The sequence below is a fragment of the Leptonychotes weddellii genome, chromosome 5 (assembly GCF_054177405.1).
Source record: "Leptonychotes weddellii isolate Sample4059 chromosome 5, ASM5417740v2, whole genome shotgun sequence".
Lineage (NCBI taxonomy): Eukaryota > Metazoa > Chordata > Mammalia > Carnivora > Phocidae > Leptonychotes > Leptonychotes weddellii.
The window spans coordinates 153,438,305-153,444,363 of NC_138373.1; positions in this window are offsets into that span (position 1 = coordinate 153,438,305).

Below are 6,059 nucleotides of genomic sequence, written 5' to 3' on the forward strand. Positions count from 1 at the left end.
ACCATGAAGGGGCGTGGTCAGGGCGTGATCTCGGAGGGAGAAGAACTGCCTGGACGGGTCAGGGGCGGGGCCTGAGCTGACTCAGGAAGGCTAATTCTGATTGCACCAGGAGGGGAGGGGGCGTGGCATAGGGCGCAGCAGAGCGCGGCGGGTTGGTCAGACTGTTCCAAACCGGACGCGGGCGGGGCCTGGGCCTGGGCCAGGCGGGAAGTGAGGGATAGAACCCAGAAGAGAAGAGCGGGGCCAGAGTCGCTCCTCGGCGGGAAGATTCTGATTGCATCTGGTCGAGAAGGGGCTGGACGGGGGCGGAGCCTCAAACCCCGCAGTGCAGTGCAGGGCGGGGCGGGGCGGGGGCGGGACTCAAAGAACCGGAGCTGTCCCCGACTCGCCCTGCCTGCCATCTATGACTCACCCGCTCGTTGCTAATGTCTTTGCCCTACAAATCTTAAGCTTTATAAGTAATCACCTGATGTCCTTTGCTCAGGCTCTAGACTTTGCCAGATGGCCTTCGCCGACCCTTACTCCTCCTGCTGTCATTCTGCCCACCCCATGAGGCCCAGGTCATGGTCCACCTCCTTCAAGAAACCTTCCCGGGGGCGCCTGGGTGGCTCAGTTGGTTAAGCGACTGCCTTTGGCTCAGGTCATGATCCTGGAGATGTGGGATCGAGTCCCACATCGGGGTCCCTGCTCAGCGGGGAGTCTGCCTCTCCCTCTGATACTCCCCCCTCTGGTACTCCCCCCTCTGATACTCCCCCCTCTGATACTCCCCCCTTTCGTGCTCTCTCTCAAATAAATAAATAAAATCTTAAAAAAAAAAAGAAACCTTCCCGGATCCTTCTGTTCACAACTATTTAACCATCACATTGACTTTACGGACAGTTTTAGATTTTCTTCCCAGCTCCACCACTATGTGACTTTGCACAAGTCACTTCACTTCTCTGAAGCTTTGTGTCTCCATCTGTAAAATGGGAAGAACACCACCTACTTTGTACGGTTGCTGTGCACCTGCAAAGAAATAATAAATGAAAAAGCCCACATGGTACCTGGCACACAGCAGACCTCCTCCAAAGGAGAATTTATACAGATGTGTTTGATATTATTACTGGTTAAACAGCTATTGGCACATCAGAAGTCTTAAAAATGGGCAGACCTTTGAGCCAGCAATTTAACTTGTAGAAAATAAGGGGAAAAATTGGGCATTGGTTAAATTAATTATGATCCATTTATGAGATGAAGTGCCGTGAAGCCGTAGAATCTGTGTTGTAGAATATTTAACATGGAGGGAGCATTGTAATGGAAAGTAGCAGGCTGTCTCCAGGTGGTGGTATTATGGTGAATTTTAACGTTTTTCTCCCCTTGGAAATGCATCGACTGCAGCTTCCTCTTCTCCAAGACTCTCTTTTTTGGTTTCCTTCCATACTGCCAGAGCCAAGCCCACCCCTGCTTCCCTCTGTGCTCCCAGGGGGAGCATTCAGCTTGGGAGTATGCCTGGGTGGGCATTTTTGCTGCACCCACCATTCTTGCCCTGATGCCTGTGATCAGCTCTGGCAGTTTGGGTCATGCAAAGACACACATCCACACACCCACGAGTGGCACTTCAGTGCACCATGCTTTTGATAGTTGGGCTTTGTTTGTTTATTTTTGTCTCGGTAGCTGCAGAGGCCTGGGAAGATCATGGGAGGCAGAGTAAGGAAAACTGTAGTTTGGTCCCTGCTAACTGTAAGGACTTGAACAGGTCACCTTTCCTGACCTGTTTCTCCATCTATATAATGGGGATGTAATTCCCACCTGATATGACTATGAACAGTGAGATAGTAGTGATGAAGGAGCAGAAGGCAAGCTGAAGACAAAGCACAAGCTGACATCCCGGGACCCCCGCCCCCTTCCTGGGTGGGATATGTGTGACATTCCTCCAGGAAACTTCCAACTATCTTCATGTTAGTGCTTTACTAGAGGGAAAAACCACCTTAGCTTGATAATGTCAAGGCCTCCAGTATCCTGAACGTCCTCTTCAGCAGATGAAAGTCCTTTTGGACACCTCCCTTTTTCCTTAACCCCAACTCCCAAGTATATAATCAGCCACCCCTCACAACCCTAGTGCAGCAGCTCTTTCTGCCCATGGGTCCTGTCCCTGCGCTTTAATAAAATCACCTTTTTATAAAATCACGTTTTTGCATCAAAGACATCTCAAGAATTCTTTCTTGGCTGTTGGCTCCTGACCTCACCAACATTCCAAAACTACATCAGTAGTAACCGTTATTTATTGACTCCTGACTGTGTGCTAGCCCCCACACTGGGCACTTGACCGCATATCTTCATTCATTCTCAGGGCAATTCTAGAAGGTACTATTGTTGTTGCAAGATTTATTTTCCTTCTGTGCCCGCAGTCCTTGGTCAATGTCGCTTTGAAGAATGAAGAGGTAGACCAGACGAAGAGTAGTGGGCAGCAAAGCAAAGTTTATTGAGCGATAGTATAAAGTTTATTGAGTGATAGTACAAAGCTCCTGAAGAGGTAGGAGACCCAAGAGGGTTGTCACCGGAGTTTCTAAGTCTAGGGGTTTTTATGGGCTTGTTGGCAGGCTGTTTTAATCTGATTAATCCTCTTTGTGGGGTGCCTGGGTGGCTCATTCGGGTTCGGCGTCTGCCTTTGGCTCAGGTCATGATCCCGGGGTCCTGGGATCGAGTCCCGCATCAGGGTCCCTGCTCAGTGGGGAGCCTGCTTCTCCCCCTGCCCCTCCCCCTGCTCGTGCTTTCTCTCTCTCTCTCAAATAAATAAATAAAATCTTTTTAAAAATAAAAAGCCAGCTAAATTATATCCAACAGCATAGTTCTAAAAAAAAAAAAAAATCCTCTATGTGCCTGTCACCCAATCAGGTTTTTGTCATCTATCTATCATGTGGAAAAGGGTGGAGGGCTTCTTCCAGGGTGGGTGTAGAATCCTTTTAAGGGTGGTTTCCTCTTATGGTAGGGGAGTTTGGGGGGCCATGGGGAGGTAAAGTGAGTTATCCGCCACAGGCAAAAAACTTAGGAGAGTACCAAAATAAATCTAAAAATAAATGGCATTTTAATTTAATTTTTTTCTTTTTAACTTAATATTTTTAAAAAAATCAAAGTTAATGCAAAAGAATCCATGATGAGCAGAATATCAGAAAAAATTTAAAAGACAGGATCAATAGGGGCAGCGCCTGGGTGGTGTAGTCGGTTGAGCGTCTGACTCTTGGTTTCAGCTCAGGTGGTGATCTTGGATCCGTGAGATCCAGCCCTGAGTTGGGCACCATGCTGAGCTCAGAGTCTGCCTGAGATTCTCTCTCCCTCTCCCTCCCACTTGTGCTTTCTCTCTCAAACAAATACACAAATCCTAAAAAAAAGGATCAATAATTGTGCCCTGCTGAGGAGCCATATTCAAGCTGGGCAAAAGAAAAAATCTGCCCTTTTTTTCCAGGCCCTGTGCCAGAGTCTGATTTATTCATTAAACAAATGCATTGTGCTACACACTGTTCTGGGTTCTGGGAAAACCATAGAGAACAAAACAAGGGCCCTGCCTTCAAAAAGCTTTTGTTTTCTGTTAGATGCAGACAGCCAACAGAATCATCTCTGTGGGAAGGAAAACCCAGCTCGTTCTCCTGCTCCTCCTGCTCCATCCAGATCTGGTCCCTGGGACTCTGGGCACTGGCAGGACCTGAAACCCCTCCCAGGGCCCAAGAGTGTAGAGCCGGCGGGTGGGGCTGGAATTGTGTAGATTCGCCTCTCATATCTCACGGCCAATATCTGTTCCATTGCCGAAGAATTCCTACGAATTGATTAAATGCAGATACCCAGGTCCCACCCCTGCTGCAAGGATCCAGAAGCTGTAGGATGGGGTTCACAGGGCAGGACAGGTTTTTGTCTCCTGTGGATTGGGCCCACAACAATAGCACACCTGTGCCTTAGACCTGGGGGGAACTAATTTCCTTACAAATACCTTTCACAGTCTCTTCCTGAATTCTCACCTCAACCAGAGGGAGTAGCCCTTGTGGCCACCAATGTGTCCCTTTAAGAGAGAGGCTCATCCCTGGCAACTGGTCCTCAGATGGGGCCCTGGAGCAGCCCTAGGGAGAGGGAGGAGTAGGACTGGGGAAACTGGGACTAGAAAGACTGGCCAGAGGGCATTTCCAGAGCACGAGAGGAAGCCAGGCCTGAAGACAGGGGGCCTGAGACCCTAGCCTGGAAGGCTCCTGCTCAGAAAGGCTCTGGCCCTATGGGGCCAGGCATTTGCCTGAGGTTTGGAGGTTAGTGTGGCTTCCATATTTGGTTTGGACACTGTGGCTCCTACCCTGGGTGTTTCATTTACTTTTGCCAAGAACCCTTGGAGGTGAGTACCCTTCCATCAATTTCTAGAGGTCGGTACTGACACCAGAGAGGTGAAGTTGGCTTCCCAGGATCACAGTGTGGTCAGGATTCACATTCAGTTCTGTTCTTCCAAAGCTCATGCTTTTCCCTGCCCCCTTGGTGGAAGGCCAACTGTCAGCATGTGCTGAGCGAATATAGGGGCTTTGGACCCTCTTTTTCCCCACCTGGAGTGTGACTTTCTGAGGGTGGCAGTCCCAGCCTGAGGGGCAGTCTTGATGTAGTGTGTGGACAGTCAGACTGACAGCTCCTGGGCTGCCCCTCCTTCCCAGCTGGGTGACCTTGGGCAGGCCCCTCCCAATCTCTGAGCCTGTTCCTCGTCTATAAATGGGGCCACGAGTGCCAGCTTCTCCCGGGCTGTCAGGAAGATGAGGGTGCAGGAAGGGAGACGTGCTAAAAGAGGCTTTGCAAAGAACAGTCAGGGCTGGTCGCTGGTTCTAATTCCCTCTGGGTTCAGGGGCAAGTGGGAGGTTGAGGGAGATTGTGGATGTTGGCTTCTTTTCTCCCTCTTTCAAAATGTCTGCAGGGCTTATGTTGTTTTCACAATAAACAAGTGCATGGATTTAAACAAGTGGAAGGGTGCATGCTCAGAGGTGTTTGTGGAGGGGGTGGAGGGCTGTTGCTGGGTTGTCAAGGCCCCCTTGGGGCCAAAGCCAGTGGGGACAGGGATGACACTGCCCCACCTGGAGGTGGGGGGCAGGGGCGGCAGCCCTCCCTCCCCCTACACCTGGGGTTAGTGATCTCTGTGGATCAGAGCCAAGCCCCAGGACTGAGAACTTGGGCGATTCACTCCTCATCTCTGGAGCCAGAGGTCGGGAGAGGAGTCTCCGTGAGGAGGGGTGGTAGAGACCATCTGATCCATAGACTTCATTCTACAGATGCAGAAGCTGAGGCCCAGAGAGAGGGGGGCCTTGATCAGGGTTATTTGAGTCAGAGCCTCGATCCAGGTAGGTCTGTATCTAAGTCCAGGTTTTTTATGATCCGATCTCCCCTTCAGTGTTGGCCCCACAGGAGATGCTGGCTCTGTGCCAGGTCCTGTGCTGGACGCTGGGCACACAGGTGATCAGAGCCAGGTCCTACCCCTGGAGGGTGCCTCAGCTAGTAGGAGTGTGCCAGGAAGCACCCACAGGAGGAGGGGTCCACTCTGGGGTGGGGAGAAGCCAGGAAGGTTTTGTAGAGGAAATGCTGGAGCTAGGCCTTTAGCTCTGGGTAAGCAGTTGCTCTGAGAATAGGTGGGGAGAGGAGATCCAGGTCCTGCAACAGTAACTGAAGCTGGAGGTGGAAGTGGAAACGGCTTGCAGTGACAGGGGCCTGCGCTTGCAGCAGGATGTGGGGGTTGGAGAGGTCCAGGGACAAGTTTAAGAAGGGCCTTGATAGGGGCACCTGGGCAGCTCAGTTGGCTAAACATCAACTTTTGATTTTGGCTCAGGTCATGGTCTTAGGGTTGTGAGATCCAGTCCTGCGTGGCTCTCTGAGCTGGGTGTGGAGCCTGCTTGAGATTCTCTCTCCCTCTCCACAGCGCCACCTGGTGCCCATCTCTCTCCCTGCTGCACGACCTTGGCGGTGGGGGTGGGGTGGGGAGGGTGGAGTCTGGAGCAGAGATCTCTGCAGGGGACTCTGGGCTCCCAGGCAACCCTTGAGACCAGGACCAGTCCCACAACCCCTGCCCCCTT